This window comes from Mustela nigripes, chromosome 3, assembly GCF_022355385.1.
Source record: "Mustela nigripes isolate SB6536 chromosome 3, MUSNIG.SB6536, whole genome shotgun sequence".
In the NCBI taxonomy this organism is placed as follows: domain Eukaryota; kingdom Metazoa; phylum Chordata; class Mammalia; order Carnivora; family Mustelidae; genus Mustela; species Mustela nigripes.
In genome coordinates this window covers 130,131,217-130,155,885 of record NC_081559.1, presented here as the reverse complement: position 1 = coordinate 130,155,885, position 24,669 = coordinate 130,131,217, and the positions used below count along the sequence as shown (strand labels likewise).

General features: G+C 36.1%; 1 pseudogene; it reads right to left on the bottom strand.

Moving 5' to 3' along the window:
* Positions 1–19,275: 19,275 nt before the first annotated feature.
* Positions 19,276–19,885, bottom strand: LOC132014549 (large ribosomal subunit protein uL1-like; annotated as a pseudogene).
* Between the last annotated feature and the right edge of the window lie 4,784 nt (positions 19,886–24,669).

The following is a 24,669-nucleotide window of genomic DNA, read 5'->3' as shown; positions in this document are numbered from 1 at the left end:
GTGCTGGAAGCCCATCCTGATGAGTTGTAACACATTACAATGAATGTCTGGCAGAAGGGGATGAACTTGTCCGTTGACATATTGCCTGACTTTGGCCAAGTCATTCCACTGACTATAATTCTGGCCACTTGCAGAATCGACACAAAAGGACACATCCAATTTCTGGGAGGATTTTATAGAGCCAGACCTTAAAATTAGTTTAAGTTAGTCTAAAATTCTTAACACAAACTTTCGGTCATACAGTCATACATCTGCTGATAGGAATAACTCAACTTGGTCCTTTTGGTGTTTGTGGATACAGTATATTTCACTATTTTTAAATTCATTATTTATTTTTTCTGGTAAATTGATAGTGTTACTGTGAATAAAAACCATAGTTTCTTCCCCTTCAACAAAATTTCAGTGTCAAGATAAAAAGAATTTCCCTTCATTGAGAATGATTCCATTTAAACATCATTCATTAACTCTATGCAATTGATAGAATTTAACACTATATTTGCTACTCCAGCCACATTTTTTTCCCCACAGAAGAGGAAAAAAAAAAAAAAAGAATGAATATTCACACTTAACTTCTAGCTTGAGGCTAAAATGTATTATGCACCGTATTTTGGTTTTTAAAAATAATCACCATGTCACAGTTCAATGGCAAAGTGAAGTCAACTCTGTCAATAGAGACAATTTGAGGGGGGGAAAAACACTCTTTACCCCCTTGAGTATCATTTCATTTGAATGCTCCTCATTTTTTACCTGCTACTTTTTTGGGAATGCTCCATGGAACAATATAATGAAGTCTAAAATACCATACACTGAAAGCTCATCTTTGCTGACAGCACATAGCTGACAAGTCCTGGTGTTCTCATACATTGTCCCTATTTGAACACTATATTTTATGTACCTAAAATGCATGTCTAGAAGGTTCCTTTCAAACTCCACAAGCACAGAGAAAACCTGGATGCCCATATGTCTAACAATGTATTGCATGAATATATTAACACCATCACAGCACCAACTGCTTTCATTGTTTTGCTATAAATGGGATCATAGTCAGGATATACATTACTTTAAGTGTGTTTTCCAACATAGCCCAGAAGAAAACAAAATCATTTGTTAAAAAATATTTAGGTGATAAAATAAAAGTAGTAGACATTATCATAACAGAAGATATCAGCAACTGAATGCAGATGACATGAATTTTTTTTGACGAGAGGGGTGATAGGTTGTAGAGAAGGTTTACATTCTATTATTTTAGAATTTACTCACAAAAAAAGACCACAATAATTTTCACAATTTTGTCCCGATGGTTTAGAGGGCAGAAACTTTCCAATTTGCCTTTGTTTGAAGTAGATTAAGAGTAAATTAAGATTATCCCTTAAGAAAATCAAGATATCTTTAATGGCTGGAATGGTTCAATTTTCCTACCCTTTATTATTATTATTATTACTTATTATTATAATTTTAATGGAGATCAAAACTTTTAACTAAAGAATTAAACTACTCTGGCATATTTTCAGATAATGCACAGAAGATATGAATATGTAAATCAATGAATTAGTGCATAAGAACAAATAGAAGAATTCCAAAGTCCTTCTACAAATTGCAGGAAAAAGAAAATTATTCCTCATATGAATGTGGATATAATTAATATAGGTTTTGCCTTAATATTTTATTTTCTGCCCTGATCTTGGCACTTGTGAAAATCACTTAAGCTTTCAGTATTCGGGATGACAGTGACCACAGGACAAATGGTATCAGGCTCTACCTTCTAGATACTCACATTCTGAAATCACAAGAGATTTATAGAGACTTTGAGGTCCCCAGAAGAAAAGCTGCATATGAATTCAAGAGGCAGTGACTGCCAGGACTTAAATATACTACATCTAAGAAAATCTTTGGTTTACTCTTTTCTTAAATTTCAGGAGAAAAAGTTAAGAAAGCTCACATTATGACAGGCGGCGAAAAGCCAGAAGTAGTTCAAAATGGTTGATCCAAGAAAGAAATTGTATTGAGCTGTGGTAAATGAGCAGAGTAAGAATAACTTCAGTGAATTTCATAAAGGTCAAAGACAGTTTTAAAGACAAAAGTCCCAAGCTGTGTTCTGTAGCCCTTCGTGAATTTTTTGTTGTCGAATTGCACACATGTGGACCTGTTTTTCTAGGGGGTTGTGATAAAAGTTACCAAAGCAAGTGTGGGCTACTATGCAAATTAGTAAGTATTATTTATAGGAAGGTAGCTCCATAAATGCTAAATGAATACACATGTGAGGGATAGGTATAGTTCATGATCATTTTAAATCCATTTTACAAACTTAAAAGCTTTCTGGACAGAGTGAGAAAGATATGCAGATAGTATGAGACTGTCAATGTGAGAAAGATATAACGAACTAAGAATATTTTTGTCATGGTTTAAAATGGTCATCAGTTACATTCCATTTAACAAAACCCAATTAGGTAGCCAATTATGGACATTGCTCATTTCTTCATACCATGTCTCCTTTTTTTCCTAAGATGGTTTATTAACCATCTGTGCTATTTGAGAACAAGGGAGGTAAAAACCACATTTCATTGCGTGCCTTGACTTTCCTCTTGATATCACTAATGTTTGTGCACAGGATTTGGGGATTAAGTCGTTTTTATCGAATTGAACTGAGTGCTGTCCTTATGCTCAAGAAATATCACTATGATGGTGTCTCAAAGGGAAGGTTATCCTACTTTAGTAGCAGCTTAAGAGAGGCATGGACATCCTTTAAACTATTAAGGTAACTATGGTCTACATTAATCAATACATAGCAATGAAATGTAATGGTATAACTGTTCTGGGAAGACCACATTTGGAATAATGCATCTGTTTCTTAATAATGCACTTTGGAAGGTCATTAGTATACAATGTAGTTGGAGAAAGGATTGAGAAAACAAGAAAAGTTCAACTGGGAGAAGACTTTTGGGGGGCATTTTCTTTGTTTTGATTTTCTCAGTTTCTTATGAAGTATGAGTATATAATTTTTGTGGGGCTGGAGGAAAGAAAAAAATGAGTAGCTATAGTTAGAGAGAAGCACATTTAGTTGTATCTAAGGAGGAAATTTTGAATTTTCAGTGTGTTTAGTACTCTAAATAAAAATAAATACGTAATTCCACCTACCATTACCATTTTATAAATGTAACCATGTATTCACTCTGAAGTAGAATAGATATTATCTCACAGTAGAGGATATTCTGCTAATATGAATAAATTCAACTTTAAGAAAAACTCAGAACATTCTTCCTATTTCTTTCACTTTGTCATGGGCCAGTTAAAACATCATGAATTGGCCCTGATCTAAGGACTAATTTGGGGGGCCTTTGGCCTAGATTCTGTGATTCAATTGACTCGAATTCCATGCAAAGGTGAAGGCCAACTATTGGTAGCAGTTTCATTTATTTTTTTTTTAAAGATTTTATTTGTTTATTTGAGAGATCATGAGACAGCATGAGCTGGGGCAGTGGTAGAGGGAGAGGGGCAAGCAGATTCCCCACCATGTAGGGAGCCTTGGGGCTCTACTGCAGGACCCTGAGATCATGAACTGAGCCAAAGACAGGTGCTTAACTGACTGAGCCACCCAGATGCCCTGATAGTAGTTTTAAATCAAAGATTTTAAAATTATTTTAGAGTATGAAAGCACATTTCATCCTGTATAAATGGCTAAACAAAATATTCATCTCCCTAAAATTGGAAGAGAAAAATAGGGTTAAAGAAAAAAAAAGAAAAGAAAGAAAGAGAAAAAAAGAAAGAAAGAAAAAAAAAAAAAAGACTTGACTTGCTTAAAGTGCTCTAAAATGCATCCGGCTATTTCTTCTCTTTGCGATAGGCTTTATTTAGATGTTGGTGCCAATTGGTTAGTGAAATGGATTTTTCTGCTTCCTCATTTTCTCTTCATTCTTTTGATGGGCTGCCTGGTTTCAAATCTCATGAACTATAACGATAGGCCATAATTTATATGTCAGAGTTAGCAAACTCTAGATGAATGGTCGTAAGAATGGAAGAATGTAGTCGGTATTTTTCAAATGTCCTACAGCCTCTTTTAGCTTCAGAAAGAAATGTGAAGCTACATAGAGAAACTAATCACTTCTTCCACTGGAAAGCTGCCACCTTTCTATCCAATTGTAACTAAGAGAAAATGTATTTAATTTATTATTTCAATTTACAGAAGTGCATCCACAGCCCAGACCTCAGTGTAACACAGAGTATATATTTCATTTCAGTATAGAAAGCCTGAACTGCATCAATATTTGAAGGACCTGGAACTGTATGGGGGTCAACAGATTCTGGGGCACTTAAATAACTAAGCATATCTGCGTGTTTAAATGCCTGAGGATGTGTACCTTACTCAGTTCTCTACATATTTAAAAATGAAATATCTCAGGGGTTATTATCTCAGTGCAACAAGATTCCCTATGAAATCTGATGCATAATCAATTCCTAGTCCTTGCCTCCATCATCATACATGTAGCTTACCTGCTGCTTAAAGCAGAGTAATTTATTTCAAAGCCTTACTCTTTAGTTTCTAGACTGAACAATTCCCATATTCAAAACAATCCACTTAATTCTGAATTGCAGGCTAAAGTGACCTATTGGAACACTGTAAATAAAGTTTTATGTTTCTTTAAAACCTTCCTTTAAAAGAGTTCATGCCTCCCTCCTTTTTTTTTTTTTTAATTTTTTTTAGTTTCCATGAAGTTCTAGGACTTTAAGTAACAATATCACTCAATATCCTTGTTTAAACATCCCCAAAATCTTGGTTTCTGTTATGCGCGGGGTTAATCTTGTTTCTGTGTTCGAAGTAATATGTACTTTTTCCCATGGTCATCACAAAAGTAACATAGTGATTCTAGTAGAAAAAGATAATCAGTGTTACAGAGGCTCATCCCAAAGCCACTGCTGATATGAATCTCCTTTTGCTTAACTTGGCAAATAGCACAAAATGGGTCTTCTATAAACAGAGATATTCTGAGACCTAAGTTAGAAACCTAACTTAATTTCAAGATCAGTCTTCCCCCCCAACAAAAAAATAAATAAATAAAATAAAAAAGTAATAATAAAAAGATCAGTCCTTTCTCATGGTATCCTGTTTTGTGTGTGTTTGTTTAATTTTCGCTTCTGTCACCCCATTCCCCAGTTCATCTCAAAACTTTCCATACTCTCAGTTGTGTGTGTGTGTGTGTGTGTGTGTGTGTGCGCATGTGTGTTCTTAGACTCAGAATCAGTTATACCATACCACTCTGGAGGGCAGTCTAAAATATCTCATTGGAGTTTACGGACATGATCAAAGTCATCTATATAAAGGTTAGTGAAAAGCATGAGGTAGTCTGAAGGAACATTCCATGAGTCTTTCATGGTTTGGCACGGGCTCTGTGATAGGCATCCAGAATAGGATTCACAGAAATGAAATTGTCTCTGACTGAAGGGTGTATATGCTTACTTTCATCCTTATCTTAAGCCTCATTACTTTCTGATATTTGCTAAGGTGTAGCCAAGCTGTTTTTGAATGCCAACCAAAATAATGTGCTAACCCCTCACTAACTAAAAAGCCCCAAACACAATTGTGTCTAGAAGAGAATTTTGTGGCAAAGTTATTTCTACACATTTATTTGGAATGAAAAAGGAATATTCTGATAACAAATTGTTAAAAATAAAATTTTAAATTGATATTTCCCTTTCAAGAATATTTTGATATTCTGGACATGTTAGCTAATCTGTGTCATTTTCTCTTTCAGTTTAGGAAATTTTCTAAGATTTGATGCACAATTTTTATAGCAGATGCTAATCTTTGTTTTCAAGTACGGCATTTTGGTATTTCAAGAAAATTTTTTATTATGCTTAATTATTTCTGTGCACATTTGATTCTAGACCCTAAATAGACTCTAGTTTAATCAATGAGCCTTAGGCAATAAGAACAAATGGAATATTAAATCTACACAGACAGAGAGCAATGGAGAAACTGATGAGGAAGATATGAGGAATCACATGTCAGCAGAAAAGATGAAGAATGGATTAAGGCAGTATCTGGAGAACATACTAGAAAATTACCATTATGGGGTCAGTAGAAACATTTTTATAGCATTCTAGAAGTGCCTTTGTTTTAGTAAGAAAATAAGATTCTATATGGCAGAGTCACTTATGTGGCCTTTACTTGCACATAAAAATTAAAATTTCAGAAGTAAGCTACCTTATTTCTAATTATTTCTAGATTATAATTTGGCTGGGAAATAAGTTAAAACATAACTATTTTACCCGATTTTAACTGTTTTACAAACATTCTATAAATGTCTTTCTCTCTGCTAGAGATTATCTTTTAATATATGGGAATATTTAAATAGATTTTAATTTTTCTTTTATCTATGAAATGATGACCGGTGGTTGTTAATTTCTTTTTTTTTTAAAGATTTTATTTATTTATTTGACATACAGAGAGCACAAGTCAGCAGAGAGGCAGGCAGAGAGAGGGGGGAAGCAGGCTCCCTGCTGAGCAGAGAGCCTGATGCGGGGCTCGATGCGGGGCTCCATCCCAGGACCCTGGGATCATGGCCTGAGCCGAAGGCAGAGGCTTTAACCCACTGAGCCATCCAGGCGCCTCAGTTTAATTTCTTTAGAGTTGTGAATCTATTTGAGAAGCGCAACAAAAGGTTTTCCCCAGATAAATACTTACATACTCATACAATCTTAGAAAGAAATTATGGCCTTTACTAAATGCTTGAAGTTCATCCAGAATGCTTAAGAAGTCCTAGATTAGAATAAGATAAGATTGCAGGTTGGTTGACAGTTTACCATGACTGAAAGAGGTTTTATTGGTGACTCAGAAGTAAAAACAGCAGAAAAAGCACATAGTCCTGGTTGTGATCCTTATAATGTCATTTATTAATCTGTAATGAATGTTCAGGATTTTTGGAGTTTCACCAACTTCAGTTTTAAAGTGAAACTTCATTGCTATCTGATGCTACGTTTATTTCAGAAGTGAGAATAATTATCAGTGTGCATTCCAAATAGAGTCCAAGTTAATTTCTATTAGTGACAGGATGTGCAATATCATATGTAAACAACAACAAAAAAGACTACCTAATTAAAAGATTTCAGAAGGAGATTTCAATTTTCTAAATGTTGGTGATAATACTCAATTGAGCCAGCCTATATCTTTGCCAAGTTTCTGTCATTTGGCAGGTTGTTCCAACATTTAAATTCAAATATTTAATGAAAAGAAGTTTGCAGAAAGGACATTGTTCTGAATGAACAGTCTTACCTGCCATCAATGTATGAAAAATATATTGTCCCACCTCAGTTATCATTGGACAGCAAGTCATTAAAAATTGATTGAGTGCTTACTCTGGGCTAGGTATTAAAGTACAGTATACAATCTTTATCTTAAAAAGCTGTGATCTGGAGAGCCTGGGTGGCTCAGTGGGTTAAAGCCTCTGCCTTTGGCTTATTTATATCTCAGGGTCCTGGGATTGAGTCCCACATCGGACTCTCTGCTCAGCAGGGAGCCTGCTTCCCCCCTCTCTCTGCCTGCCTCTCTGCCTACTTGTGATCTCTGTCTGTCAAATAAATAAATAAACTCTTAAAAAAAAAAGAAAAAAAGCTGTGGTCTACAAAAAGTAATGAAAGACATTCAAATTGGCAAAAAAGAAGTCAAACTCTCAGTCCTCTCAGATGACATGATACTTTATGTGGAAAACCTAAGAGATTCCACTCCTAAATTGCTAGAACTTGTACAGCAATCCAACAATGATATCAAATCAACACACAGAAATCAGTTGCATTTCTATACACTAACAATGAGACAGAAGAAAAAGAAATTAAAGAATTGATCCCATTTACAATTGTGCCAAACCCCATAAGAAACCTAGGAATAAACCTAACCAAAGAAGTAAAGGATTGTACTCTAAAAACTGCAGAACATTTATGAAAGAAATTAAAGAAGACACAAAGAAACATTCCATGCTCATGGACTGGAAGAATAAATATTGTTAAAATGTCTATGCTACCCAGAGCAATGTACATATTCAATGCAATCCCTATCAAAATACCATTGACGTTTTTCACAGAGCTGGAACAAATAATCCTAAAATGTATGGAACCAGAAAAGACCATGAATAGCCAGAAGAATGTTGAAAAAGAAAACCAAAGCCAGACCCCATCACAATGCCAAACTCCAAGCTCTACTACAAAACTGTAATCATTAAGACAGTATGGTACTGACACAAAAACAGACACATAGATCAGTGGAACAGGATAGAGAACCCAGAAATGGACCCTTAACTCTATGGTCAACTAATCTTTGATAAAGCAGGAAAGGGTATCCAATGGAAAAAAGATTATCTTTTTAACAAATGGTGTTGGGAAAATTGGATAGTCACATGTAGAAGAATGAAACTAGACTATTTTCTTACACCACACAGAAAGATAAACTCAAAATGGATGAAAGACTTAAATGTGAGACAGCAGTCCATCAAAATCCTAGAGGAGAACAGAGGTAGCAACTTCTTCAAGGTTGGCAGTAACAACTTCTGGCTAGACATGTTTCCAAATACAAGGGAAACAGAAGCAAAAATGAACTATTGGGACTTCATCAAGATAAAAAGCTTTTGCACAGCAAATGAAATAGTCAACAAAACCAAAAGACAACCTAAAGAATAGAAGAAAATATTTGCAAATGACAGAGAAGACAAAGGGCTAGTAGCCAAGATCTATAAAGGACTTATCAAACTCAAGACCCATAAAAACAAATAATCCAGTCAAGAAATGGGCAGAAGACATGAATAGACATTTTTGCAAAGACATCCAAATGGCCAACAGACACAAGGAAGAAGGCTCCACATCCCTCGGCATCAGAGAAAAAACGACAATGAGATATAATCTCACACCAGTCAGAATGGCTAAAATTATCAAGTTAGGAAACAATAAGTGTTGGTGAGGATAAAGAGAAAGGGGAAGCCTCTTACATTGTTGGTGGGAATGCAAGCTGGTATACCCACTCTGGAAAACAATATGGAGATTTCTCAAGAAGTTAAAAATAGAGCTACCCTATGACCCAGCAATTGCACTACTAGGTATTTACCCCGAAGATACAAATGTAGTGAACTGAAGGGACCCCCTTTACCCCAATGTAATGTCCACAATAGCCAAACTATGGAAAGGGCCCAGATGTGTATCAACAGAGGAATGGATAAAGAAGATGTGGCATACGGGGCGCCTGGGTGGCTCAGTGGGTTAAGCCTCTGCCTTCGGCTCAGGTCATGATCTCAGGCTCCTGGGATCGAGCCCCTCGTCGGGCTCTCTGCTCAGCAGAGAGCCTGCTTCCCTCTCTCTCTCTCTCTCTCTCTGCCTAGCTCTCTGCCTACTTGTGATCTCTGTCTGTCAAATAAATAAATAAAATCTTTAAAAAAAAATAAAAGAAGATGTGGCATACACACACACACACACACACACACACACACACACACACATGTCCTCTGATGGAGAAATGGATATTTTGTGAGATATATATAATGGAATATTACTCAGCCATCAAAAGAATGAACTCTTACCTTTTACATCTATGTGGATGGAGCTGGAGAGTATTATGCTGAGGAAATAAGTCAATCAGAGAAAGACAATTATCATATGTGGAATATAAGATACAGTGCAGAGGATCATAGAGGAAGGGAGGGAAGACTGGGAAGAAATAAGAGAGAGAGACAAACCTTGAGAGATTTTAACTACAGGAAACAAACTGAAGGTTGCTGGATGGGAGGTATGGGGGAATGGGGTAACTGTGTGACGGGCATTAGGGACTGCATGTGATGTGATGAGCACTAGGTGTTATACGCAACTGATGAATTATTGAACTCTACATCTGAAACTAATGATGTACTATCTGTTGGCTAATCGAATTTAAGTTAAGAAAAAAGCTGTCATCTACTGAAGAAGCAACTAGGATTTAGTGTGATAAATGTTATCATTGGGTAATATGGGGCAGTCTAGTTCTTCATTCAGACTTAGTTGTTATGGAAGATTTACTGATCCTGTGGTTATCTAAATTTAGACATAAAGACAAGTAGAACATAGTATGAGCAATGCAGAGGTATTTGGGAAAATGAAGGTGGAACAGAAAAAGTTACTTTGGGACCTAAGAAGAAGATATAACAGGTTTAGAGTACAGAAAGCTAAGGATTTTGATCCCAAGAGCAATGTGAAACTAGTACAGAATTTTAAGCAGAAGAATGACATGCACTATTTCAAAATTTAGAAACATCATTCTGGCTGCAGTAGAAAACAGAAGGTTGGATGCCATTGAGAAATTGTAGGTAAAAGATATTGGTGACCCCAGTAAATGTAGGTCATGGAGTGTGGTATTAAATAATTCATCAGAATTAACATGTGAATGATTGGGAGGGAATAATAGTAAAAATGATGCCATTTCTGTTTTATGTAACTTGGTAGTTTGAACTTCTGTTTTTATGTAAATGGTAGAACAATTTACAGTCTATGATAGAAGAGATTTTGGAAGGAAAGAAGATGAGTTCAGTTTAGTTGAATATGGAAAATCCACAGAATGCCAACTTAGGACTTAGATATGTGCGCTTGATGCTGTAAGACCGAGGATATGTATATAGGTCTGGCTGTTATGCGTATATACACAAGTAAATGACAGAAGTGTCAAATCCCAATTAAAGTAAGAATGAAAATGAAACATTGACTTTAGTGACAAATGTCATGGAAGTGCCCCACAAACATGAGCTTTTGAGAATAATCTGAATGAACATGAATGTAGAAGCCAAAATATCACTGATTGAGAAATAAGAAGTGAGGAAGCAAAAGCAGTGATTGGAAGCTACTCTCTCAAGTAGATAGCTGCTAAGTGTAGGGCAGATACCACTGAACAATGTTCGCTTAAAAAAAAAATATTCAGTATGTTGCTCAAAAGAGTTGTGTTTTTTTCATATACATAAAGCAAAATTCTATCAACCGTGTATTATTGCTAAGCTAGAATTAAACACCAAACATAGGTCTGAGATTTATTAGGCTTTGTACATTTTGCTTTCCTTCCCTTGTTAGGAAAATCAGGATGTTTACCATCACTGGGAATACGATTTGGCTTTTATTTTCATGTGTAATGTCAAGATTGGGTATAAGAATCAGAGAGAGAAAAAAAGAAGAGAAACTCAAGCATATTTCTCTTGGGTTTGGATCAGCTGAGGTTCTCCCTGAAGGTTGGAAGTAAGCTTATTAAAATGAAAGTGCCTGCTCTCTTTTAATTATTATTTCAAAATGTCAGATCACTGGCTTGAAGGACTGACTAGCTGAGCATTAGCCCTTGAAACAGTCAAAAGGCACGGCGTAAGAAAGTGAGTTCAAGTGTGATGAAATCTCCCCGTTCCATTGGATTCTGGCGATCAGAGCCATGGTAGGTTAGGGCAGCTACACACACTAAAGGTCAGCAGAATTGGGATGCTAATGTACTTCTGCAGAGACCATTATTAACTTAGTGTGCAGAGAGATTGTATACTAAATTTACACAGCACAAGGATTTTGGTCTTAAGTCTTTAATCTTTGTTAGTGAAACAATGGACTGAACTTTGCATCCAGTGTTGACCTGATGCTGTAAATCTGTAAACTGATAAGCTAAGAAATTTGTCAAACCCATGATAATTATTTCCCAGGGTAGAGCAATTCTAATTCATTGGTTACCTTGTTGAGTGGGCCATACCATGCTATGACAGCTGTGTACGGTAAGATAATTAGGTAAAAATTCTTTGATCATTTGAGTTCAAATAAGGGAAGTGATCTAAAATATCTTAAAAACTATTTGCAATGTAATTGGTTGAATTAGCATCTAAATCATATTTTATTAGGCTTTTTATTTAGTAAACTCATCTCGTATATATCATTAAAATGGCATTTACTGTTTCTATTTAGCTAGCAATTTTTTTCCCCCAAGTAATATGGGATGAAGCTGTAATATAGGAAGTAAGAGCCTGGGATCTAGAATCAGACAAACCTGGTAAGAAATTCAGTTCTACTATTAATTAGCTGGGTAATCTTGAGTTAACTATTGCTTTCCTCTGTGTCTCAGTATCCTCATCTATAAAAAGATGATAGGGGGGCGCCTGGGTGGCTTAGTGGGTTAAAGCCTCTGCCTTCAGCTCAGGTCATGGTCCCAGGGTCCTGGGATCGAGCCCCGCATCGGGCTCTCTGCTTGGCAGGGAGCCTGCTTCCCCGCGCCCCCCCACCCCCGCCTGCCTCTCTGCTTACTTGTGATCTCTGTCTGTCAAATAAATTAAAAAAAAAAAAAAAAAGATGATAGGAACGGCAACACTTGCCTTGAGATATGAGGACTAAAAGAGATAACTCAAACCTTGCTGTAATAAACATTCAGTAAGTTTTAGTGGGTCTGACTTTGGTACTTATTGCTTGCTCTGATCCCCAATTGTTCATAACTAAGTTAGCTGGCATATCACACAGGTTGATCTGGGGAGCAAGCAAAATAGCCATAATCTCTGAAAGAATGATCTGGGCAGCTTAGCACTGGGAAGGCCCACAGGAGGACACAGACTGCCTCTTGCTTCAGCCTCTGCCCCCTCTCCTCAGCTGTGCATCCAGCTGTGGCTCCTCTGAACTGACCGGGCTCATGTTGGTGCAGCCTGGACTGCTTGTTACTGCATATACTCCTCTTGCTGAAATTGCTGGGCCAGCTCCAAGTGGCTGAAGCCCAGTGTGCCTTGTGGCTGCTCCCACTGTTTGTGCCAGGCCAACCTACACAGATTATGTATATACACATTTATGTATATATTTATGCTTGCACATGTATGCATGTATATGTGTGTGTAAGCACAACATTATAGGCACATTTTATGCTATATAAAATACATGTGCCTGCTTTCCATTATATTTTAACAATGGAAATATATTAATTTTAAAATAATAAAATATGAAGAGACAAAATGACTTCCTTAAAAGGTAACTATTATTTTGGACAATAATTTTCCCTTATTCTAACAACTAACAGTAAAAGACTTCAAATCCATCTTGAGATGTCACATAGTTTATATATGTGACTAACATATTCTGTGTTTCTCCTCTAAGAAAAATAAAAGAATCTCTACATCATTTGATACTAACTTCATAATGGCTTCAATTGAAGATGTAAAAATGTGCAATTTTGAATTTCATTGTTATGAAGCTTGGTTACTCTTCTAAGCTCCATATAGTTATATTATACTATCAACTATTATAAACAATGTTGATAGGAATGATGGAAATGACTGTGCCTATAAAAATTTTGTCCAAAATTTATAATCAATGTCAACAAAAATTGTTTGCAAATTTACATGAGATCATCAACAGAATTTCAGTAGAGACAAAATACTGCCTGTGTGTGTGTGTGTGTGTGTGTGTGTGTGTGTGTGTGTGAGTGTTTTAATCCATTAGAAGATTTAGTCTGGTCTGCCTGACATAAGGGTGATAGGTTTCTATCTCTTAGTCTAATTAACACCTTTAATCTTTTTTAATGGTTAGGCCTTCTCTCTTTGGTTTTGAGGCATGCTAGAGATAAAAGCACAGGAGGCTGGAGGTTAATCCTTCCTGTATTTTATTTCTTAATTTCTGCCACAGGGATTCCCTTTCTATCGTGGCTATTTATTCAGGAACCCTGATGATATGCTTTGAGTAAGAGACAACAGATAGTTGGTTTAGAACTATCATTCAGTATTACTTAGATATCAAATTACAGGGGCTATAATTAATAGCTGTTAAATGAACACAACTCCAATTTCTTATATGTCTTTTTTATTATTATTCCTAAGAAATGAACCAAATTAGTGCTTTTAGAATTGATATTGAAACCAGATGGCACCATAACTTGAATTATTCTATCAAAATGGTAACAACAGTGGAAAACAACCCTAGATTTAGTGAATCAAGGATGTTACAGATGAATACTAACGTATTGATGATGGCTTCCTTTTTCTCATTAAATGAAGAATATTGAATTTCCTGGTATTGATAATAGAAATATGTTGATTAAAATTTGGCAATCAATAGATTATAGAGATTTGATTTTTCATTTTAAGATTAGGACTTTTTTATGATTAATATGTCTTACATAAGGTAAAATGTTTTGACCATTTGCCCCAGAAGCCTTAACATATTTTTTTTAATGAATTTATTTATTTGAGAGAGGGAGAGAGAGCACAAGCTGGCGGAAGGGCTGAGGGAGAGGGAGAAACAGACTTCCTGCTGAGCAGGGAGCTGGATCGGGGGCTCCATCCCAGGACCCTGGGATCATGGCTTGCACCGAAGGCAGCTGCTTAACCTACTGAGCTACCCAGGCACCCTGGTACTCTTAAGAAAAAATTTTTTTTTTCAGAATTTTTGAAAATATACTGAGATTTGATTTGTAAAAATGTTCTCTTTGGAGAGAGCATTCAAAATCCTCCATTTGGAATTTAAGCAAACTTAGATTTTTAAGTATTTTGAAATTATTAAAACCTCTTTAATACATTTGTATGACTTGAGATTTTGGCTCAAATATTATATATTGGATATATGTATATTTATATATCTTTAACCAGTTTTGCTTTAATTGAACCAATATGCCATCTCTTCAGAATTGTAACTGAGGAAGAGGTTTTTAAAATGGATTTGTTTTCTTTAAAGTAAACAAAAGAATTAAAATTGTCTTAATTTGATAAGAGTTATTAAAGTAAACATTCCTGCATTTTACACACTTATGCACACACACACATTCTAAAGCTCTCTAAATAATTTTAGGTAGAAAAATTCAGGAGTCAAGGATGCTAATTAAATATTTTAAAATGGGATAAATTCCCTGGAGGAGGTTAAAAATATAGGTAAATTATAAATTAAAGCACTTTCAGAATTCTCTATTATGAGCTTTTTGGAATGTTTTGGTAAAATATATATGTGGAACATATATATTTTATTTGCATTTCATTTGCAAAGAAAAATACAATAATCAGCTCTATCTTTACTTCCTGCTATGGGCGCTGCTTTTATTCTGCATATATAACTACATAAGGTAAAATATATCGGTCTAAAAGATTTGTTTTCTTTCTGAAATATTCTCTTTAGTGATTTGTGAAGGGAAAAAAAGAATAATGAATAATGTAAGAGCAGTCTAATGAATTTGAGTATTACCTGCTTTGTGTCTTCATAAACCTAACTTCCTTGGTACAAATAGATGATTATTACTCATTCTAACTTTTCTTTACTTTTATTTTTATGAAGTTTTTTTTTTGGACTATGCAACTTTCATGTCCTTATTGAGGAAAATCCAAGTACAAAATACATCTTTTTCTGTCCTGCCTCCTCTCCTGCCATTCCATTTACTAGCTGCTTGTTCTTCACCAGAGTGATAATTGACCTAGAATAACTATTGAATTCCACATCTTTAACTGAAAAATGAGGATTTGCCTGCTTTAGAGAGTATGTGTATGTGTGTGTGTGTGTGTGTGTGTGTGTGTGTGTGTGAGAAAAGAAAATATAATTTTTACAAAGTTCCTAGCACACAGACTACCCTAGACAAATATTAAGGGTGCCTTCTCCTTTGAAAGATTTCCCATCTTGTAAGTAGTTTCATATTACACTACCGAGTTATGGTAGTTAAATGGATATAATTTGTCATCTTTTGCAAAGCCAGAAAGTCATGATTCAAATAAGTATTAACCTCTCTCAGGGAAGATTGTCTTTGTTCTTTTTTTTTCCCCCCTTTTTCTTCATTATTTTTATATTAAGTGTCTGAACCAAACACTTTGCTATCTTTCCAGTTTCTTCTCCTTTTCTTTTACAGTCATTGGCTTATAACAACTATAACAAGTTTATCTACAAGAGAAATCAGAAAACACAGCACATGTTAAATCTGTAGAGATTAGACAGTGCAGTTGGATGTGTTGGAGTGATGTGGGCCACACACTAGAATGAAACCCTGTGCTCCCGTCTTTAGGTCGACCCCTCACTGTCCTGTCAGGAGCCAGAAGACCTGGTCCCTGGCTTTGATTCCCTTTGGATGTCTGCTCCCAGGTCATTTTCATGGGTCTTGTGACCAGATTGGTCACACACATTCAAAAAAGTCCCACCGTTGGTGTTCAGTACTTTGCTCTCTGGTGTTGAAATTCTTAAGAATTTTATCTGTAAATTTATGTCTTGTGTGTGAAGCAATATAGGATAATGGAGCATGTGGCCAGGACTTGGAGCCTGGCACTCACACTGTCCTTCTCAGGATGGGTTCTCAGGCCAACTCCCAACTCCCTGTCTTCTGCTCCCTCGTGTCCCGTGCCTTCCTCCCATACCTGCCCCATGACTACTGATGTCCTCTGCCTGGGGTGGCCACTCATATGAGACTCTCATTTCTCCATCCCTCTTTGACCTCTGTGAAGCTGGATAAGGACCTGGGATGGATTGGGGTCAGGAGTACATGCCCAGTGATATTTCAGGGCAGAAAATGGCAGTAGTATTCCTGTCCCAATAGACAACTCAGTGATGTCAATCCTGTCAGTCATCCTCTGGGGTGAGTGCAGTATGTTCAGGCATAGGAGCTTCAGTCTCTAGGGAAGGATGCTGGCAGGTCCACTGTGTGTTGAGAATCAGTGGTGGGAAGGGGAAGTTGACTTCCCTATGCTCCCAGGTCTCTGGGTCTATCAGGTGGCCTTAGGTAGGTGTTCTCGCAATGGTGGCCTGCAGACCCTTGCAGGTGGGGTCCCTGGGCTCCTGCAAGGGTCTGCTTTTCTGGGTGAGTATTTCCATGGCAAGTGAGGGTATCATTAAATAGCAAACAAAAGCAACATAACAGGTCAAGAAAGAAACCACAGAGAAAGGAACAAGTTTTATATTTTATTACCTTTACTGACACATTTATCCTTTTGGTTTTTTTTTTGAATAAGGGACACTGCATTTTCATTTTTTGCTCAGCTGAAATTATATAATAAGTTTCACCTATTGGTTTGTTCTCTGAATCTTCTGCACTGGCTACCAAAGACTGTATATTCACTTTCCTTCCCTGTTCTCTATTTCAATCCAACCAGTTACTTTGAACTCTAGACAAAGACAGTTGGTCTGCTGAGGGTCAGGGGCAGTCACATTGTCCTTTGACTTCACATGCCCTACTGGGGCTTAAGCATTTGTTTCCCTAAGAAACAGAACCTTGATTCAAATATTAACTCCAAAATTTATGGTAATCACACTAAGGGGTCCTTAAAAGGATGTTGAATTAATGTTTGCCATTTAGCATTTTTTCTATTTAATCAATATTTCTTGATTGCTTACTAAACACCATCCACTCTACCAAATACTGGGGATACATTTGTTTATTCAACAGATATTTATTGAAAGTTTACTAGACTCTGTGTTCTATTCTAGAGATTAAGGATACAGTGGTAAACAAGAGAGCCAGGATATTTGCTCTTGTGGAATCTATATGTTAGTGGAATGAGGAGCAATAGACAGGCAATGAACAACTAAATAAATAATGCCCTACTTTTCCAAAGTTTCACAATACTTAGAAATTCCTAAAATGGTCTAAATTTTTAAATTACCTTTATAGAACAATACACACACACACACACACACACACACACACCTTCTTTTACTTATTAGAAATATGGGTTGAGTATTCATCCTTTCTGATGGAGGCATAATACTCCATAGTGTATATGGACCACATCTTCCTTCTCCATTCGTCCGTTGAAGGGCATCTTGGTTCTTTCCATAGTTTGGCGACCGTGGCCATTGCTACTATAAACATTGGGGTACAGATGGCCCTTCTTCTCACCACATCTGTATCTTTGGGGTAAATACCCAGTAGTGCAATTGCAGGGTAATAGGGAAGCTCTATTTTTAATTTCTTGAGGAATCTCCACACTGTTCTCCAAAGAGGCTGCACCAACTTGCATTCCCACCAACAGTGGAAGAGGGCTCCCCTTTCTCCACATCTTCTCCAACACATGTTGTTTCCTGTTTTGTTAATTTTGGCCATTCTAACTGTTGTAAGGTGATATCTCAAGGTGCTTTTAATTTGAATCTCCCTGAGGGCTAATGATTATGAACATTTTTTCATGTGTCTGATAGCCATTTGTATGTCTTGATTGGAGAAGTGTCTGTTCATATCTTCTTCCCGTTTTTTGATATGTTTTCCTGTTTCGTGTGTGTTGAGTTTGAGGAGTTCATTATAGATCCTGGATATCAACCTTTTGTCTATACTGTCATTTGCAATATCTTCTCCCATTCCGTGGGTTGCCTCTTTGTTTTTTTGACTGTTTCCTTTGCTGTGCAGAAGCTTTTGATTTTGATGAAGTCCCAAAAGTTTATTTTCACTTTTGTTCCCTTTGCCTTTGGAGACATATCTTGAAAGAAGTTGCTGTGGCTGATATCAAAGAGATTACTGCCTATGTTCTCCTCTAGGATTCTGATGGATTCCTGTCTCATGTTGAGGTCTTTTATCCATTTTGAGTTTACATGGACGGGACTGGAAGAGATTATGCTGAGTGAAATAAGTCAAGCAGAAAGAGTCAATTATCATATGGTTTCACTTATTTGTGGAGCATAACAAATATCATGTAGGACAAGGGGTGTTAGAGAGGAGAAGGGAGTTGGGGTAAATTGGAAGGGGAGGTGAATCATGAGAGACTATGGACTCTGAAAAACAATCTGAGGGGTTTGAAGTGGCGGGGGTGTGGGAGGTTGGGGTACCAGGTGGTGGGTATTATAGAGGGGATGGATTGCATGGAGCATGGGGTGTGGTGAAAAAATAATGAATACTGTTTTTCTGAAAATAAATAAACTGAAAAAATTTTAAAAAAAGGAAACAAGATGGGATTGGGAGGGAAACAAACCATAAGTGACTCTTAATCTCACAAAACAAACTGAGGGTTGCTGGGGGGAGGGGGTTTGGAAGAAGGGGGTGGGATTATGGACATTGGGGAGGGTATGTGCTTTGGTGAGTGCTGTGAAGTGTGTAAACCTGGTGATTCACAGACCTGTACCCCTGGGGATAAAAATATATGTTTATAAAAAATAAAAAATTAAAAAAAAAAGAAATATGGGTTGATTTTTCTAGCATAGGGAATTACTTTTTCTAGGGATCATATATTATCAATAACCAATGGAAGTTAGTAATATAATCAATAAATTCCATGTGACTAAAGGTACAAAAATGAAGGAAGACTAAAAAGCTTGAACGAATTATGAAAAACAGATATTTGGCAAATTCTTTTTTTTTTTTTTTTTTTTTTGGTAGAACTAGGGTTTGTTAAACTATGCCTTAATATATAGGCTCTGGAGATTGCCCATGGTGTTCTTGATGTTCTGCCAGTTCTTCTGGAGCAGTGACACCAGGAGACTGATAGCTACATGGATGTTGTACACAAGCTTATCATCTGTTACCTTCACGTGGCCAGTGGCCACCACCAGGCACAGCACCTTCTTCATCTGTGATTTGATCATGGACTTTATCCATTTTGCCACCATTTTCTCATTGAGCATCAGCAAGAAAGGGAACTTGCCAGCCTTCTTCAGGCCTGGGCCCAGGATTCATGGTATCTGCTTGACCAGGGATTCTGAAGCCAAAAAGGTATCATATTTCTTGGCCAGCTTCTTGACTAATATTTTTATTCTTGTTGAGTTTCTTTAGCGCCTCAATGTCCATGTGGGGCATATCCACAGCCTTGACCTCATCATAGTGCTGCTGGTCCCCCAAAATACATAAGGAGAACTTGAGGTGAGAAGTGGACTTAAACCTGATGGTGCCCGAGAAACATTTGCCCTTCTGAGGGTCATAGTTCTTCAAACTGATCTGCAGCTCCTCCATCTGCAAAAACTTCCTGCAAGCCTCTTTCAGGGTATTGTGGGAGACTTTGCTGCTCATGGGGCTTGTGCCACAATAATAGGAGAAAAGCAGGCAAAGAATTTTAGGCATTAGTTTGTAGATCATGTAAGACACTAAAGATCTGGGTGAGACATGATTGGAAATGAGACTTTTTAAAAGATTAATATAGTGTTAATCTATTTGGTGGCATGACTCACACAGAAAATAAAGGTGAGGGATAGATTATGATGCTGTGGAACACTACACAATTGTGAAGGGACAAAAGTTTGAATAAGGATGAAGGCATTTGGATTAGACCTGAAATGTGGATTAGCATGATTTGGAATGAGTGCTATGGAAGACAGAAGAGTCAAAAATGACTGAGGTTTTCACCCGAAGTGGTGAAGAGAAGTGTGGAAACTTTCACAGGATCAAAAATAGATGATGAATAGAAAAATGAAGAACAGCAGCAACAAACTAAAAAGCAATGTGTATCTATAGCATCCCACCACCCAGTGTTGTTAAAAGCTGGAACCCACCATTCTCCCTCTTCAGTAGCTCCTTGACTGTGTCAACTCAAAACTTGACAATGTGGCTGACAGTCCCATTTGCCCTTAGAGGCCAAATAGCATTCACTGTCATTGCAAATAACAGCATTTTCTCAGTGAAGGTTGAACTAAATTACTTTAACAAGGCTAAATTAAAAATCAAACATGTTGATGCATTTAATGTGAGGTACAGAGGACACAAAAGATCATCAAAAATGAGTGGCAATATTGATTGTCATAAACAACCCTTCATGGAATAAAATAGATTCAGTGCTGACCCCTTGAAATGCAGTTACCCTATTTCTAGTATATTTACTTATAGGTTATGTAATTTAGGAGAATTATTTCTTTTTTACCTTTAATGTGTTATCTTAACCTTTCTTTCCTCACCACAATCTATTTTTCTCATAAATGAGGATAATGATGATAATAGTAATTCCATATTAAAGTTTAGAATTTTATGAAAGTCTTTCATTCCTTTATATTAAATGTATAAAATAGATGAAATATATGTAATTATAGCTGGCTTTTATTTATAAATAAAATCTTACAGATTTTAAAGATGTTCTGACAAACAACTTGGATATTATGAAGCAGTAAAATTTTTATTGACTCTGCTGAACTTTTACTTTATTTTCATCCATTTTCTAATGGAAGAATGTGCCCTACCTGAGCCATACTATTTTGGAAGTTTTAATTTTGTAAAATAGCAGAGGATGGTCTTTTAATTTGGTTATGTTATAAAATGTTGGAAAACATCATAAAATTATCTGAAATTTGTTTAGATTAAATCTTTACAAAATATCTTAGATTAAATCTTATAATTCATATCTAAGAAAACTTTAGATGAAGTTAAAAAATTATGGCAGAAATTCTAGGCATTAGTATGATAATTTGTTGTTGAGAATTTGGTGATCTTCTTTTACTAATTTAGAAAAAAATATATTTTCTAATATTGATTCTTTATCTTCATGGACAGTTTCACCAAATCCTAGAATAACATGTGTCAAACTATGGAAAATAGTGTTCCATGAGCTTAAATATAAATAAGTACAACTTGATTTCTATAAATTTATGATTGATCCAGCTACATTATGCTATTACAAGAAGTTAGAAGTATTTTTGGAATAAATGCATAAGCCCTTTGTCTGCTAAATTACTATAAAGTGTGGCAATCGTGCTTTTCTGACTAATATCTGTTATCAGAATTACAGTACTCGGTAGGATATGTCATGGATATGAAGCAGATTAAGAGTTCTTATTTTTTTTTTCTACTATATATTCGGAATGTGTAATTCAGCACTAACATACAACACTGCATTAATCATACTCCCATTCTTCAACCTAATATCCCAATAAATCCATAGTAGTGTCTCCAGACATTTCTGCCAATCCTACAAGTATATCCCATCTTTAGCCCATTCATTATTCTACCCAAGTTTTGTCTCTAACACATAGACCCAATTATATCCTTCCTAGCTTCAGAGCTATGTCTATAGAGTAAACTCCTTTTTGTTTTCTTCAAAGACCTTCAGAATTTGGCTGTTGCAAACATTTTATTCTCTCAATAAATAATTACTAAATCCTTGCTCATTGTAGAACCTCTGTGGCAGCAAGGGTTCCTGGGGGCAGGGGAGGAGAAGAATGGTCTCTGCCCTCGTGTAGTGCATAGAGAACAAGCAATTACAATCCAGCACGGTCAGTGCTTATTCTTTGCACATGTGTAAAGATCAGCTCAAACTGGAATAGTGTCTGAGACCTGTTTAACATCTAGTTCATCAGATGGAAAAGAAGTGAAAGGATCTTCTGGAAAAGGAAAATGACTTTCACAAAATCTCAAAAGCATTACCAAATGTCGTATGCTCCACAAAAGGCAAATAATTCCCTCCACCTGCGCGTAGGGTTTCAGGAGAGTCTTGGACAGGTAAGATGGTGGAGGCAATTACAAGTAGCTTTCTGTTCAAAGGGATGTGGTCTTTATCAAACTATAGAAGGAATCATTAAAGGGTTTTGAAAAGGTGCATGAAAGATTATCTGTAGGGAAATAGAACAAAGGAGGATATACAGAATGAAGCGAGGATCTGTGCAGAGGAGAGCAGGTAGCTGAGCTAGAAGGAGGCAGCTGACAGGATATGAAGACCGGGCACACCGGTGAAATGTAATAAAAGTAGCATTGTCATGATTTCACGATGAGGCGGATAGAGAGGAAAAAGAGGGATGCAAGATGACCTCTATGTTTCCAGCTCATGCAAATGGCAAAATGCTGTCTAACATTCCAAAAAGAGAATGCAGAACTAGAAGACAGTCTGAATCAAAGTAGGGAAAGAAGAGATTAAAAAGGTTAGTTTGGATCCCATCGAATCTGAAATCCCATTAGGGATCTGAGTAGAAATGTACTGTACACAGTTGGGTAGAAAAGCCTCTAGTTTAGAAGATAATTATGAACTTAACTATTGGTCTGAGAATCATTCAGAAGCAGCTGAATAGGGGCAAAAATTGGCCAATGGTTGCTTTCAAAAGTCCATACTCAAGATGGTCTTTTTCTGGGTCAGATTTACAGATACATTTGATGTACCCTTTACCTGCTCCTATTTTTTTCTGTTTTTCTTTTTATAAAAGCCTCAATGAATTTACTCACTTCTCCTTTTAGACACGTTCTCCACTGGCCAATATATTACCGTTACTACATGATCCATCAGTGAAGTTTACATCTATTGGGTTAAAAAATTCTTATAAAAAAACTCTTAAGGTATTATTATAACTTTTCTAAGCGATGATATGTTTTTGTTCTTGTTTAATTAATTAGGCACTCACCCTATTATTATGTTTTCCATTTGAGTTGCAGTGTACATTGAAAGTATACTAATTTTATAAAACTTAACATACCTTCAATATATTGAATCCTTCCATCTTTCACTACCTATAGTGAGAAATTTACTTCAATGGCATTTACTGTTTACTTGGATAATCTGCCTGAATTTGTTATGTGTTTCTTGTTAATATAGATTTATTCTTTGTTCCTCCCCTTAATGTTCACAATCATGTATTAGTCTCTATTTGACCCACTTCCACAATTATTTTAGTTAATTTGCTTGACTGTCCTAAATCATCCATAATATAAAAAGAGAAAACAATTCCCAGGGATGAAGCCAAAACTGATACAAAAATAAATAGCTAAGTATATATATCAAATTCTAGTTCATAAAAGCTAAAATTGTGGTAACTTGTTCTAAGGGTGTAGAAGAAAAATTAAATCTCACTGATAATCAATGAAGAGTAGAAAATCAACATTTTCTAAAGGTAAAATTCTGATAAATATTCTAATGCTTTGTATGAAGACATTGTCATAAATAAGAACATTATAGAAATAGTACCCAAATATGAGGAACTAAAAATGTAAGCTATTTAACTATAAGTAGAAGAGATTGTATTTCTTCCTTTCCTAAAACTATCTAATAAATCAGAAAAATATAAAGAAACACCTCAGTGTTTTTGACACATGTTGCTCCATGAATCAAAATGTAACTCCAGTTCTATATCCTTAAATAAAAGAGCAGTCTTAGGCTTATGGATAAACTGAACAAGAAGTACAGAAACCTAACACTGTGGTGGCAGATGATACTTTCACTGAGTTTTAATTCTTTCCTAAGACCCATAGGAAGGACTTGGAAGGGCATTAATATCAAGGGGATTTGGGGCATTGTAGGGCTTTGCTCTTCTTGTGCTTGATTTGCCCATCATAAAAGAATACAACTCTCTGAACTTACAGTTAACCAGTTTTCCATAGACAGACAATACCATGCAACTTAGAAGTAAGACAAATGATATCATAGAAGTAAAGCCAGAGCTTGAGTCTATAAGAACAAGGCTGAGAGAGAAACAACTTATATAGGACCTTCCTTTGCAAAAGGAGAGCATATCCCTGTATGAGAGAAATGACTAGATTAAGGGATATTGGACTAAAGTTGTCTCTTACACTTACCCTAAATCCTTTATATATGTGATGATTATTTGCCCTTCAGGATTTATTTTGAATTTTTAGGGCAGAGAAATTATTCTGTGTGCTAATGTATGATGATACATGACATTATTCATTTGTCAAAACCCACAGAATATACAACACAAAGAGTGAACATTAATGTAAACTCCAGAATTTAGTTAATAATAGTGTGTCAATATTGGCTCATCAATTATAAGAAATGTACCACACTAACGCAAGGTTTTCATAATAGAGATAAACATGTGAGGGAAGAGAGAGATATAGTGGAATTCTGTAGTTTTTGCCCAGCTTATCTG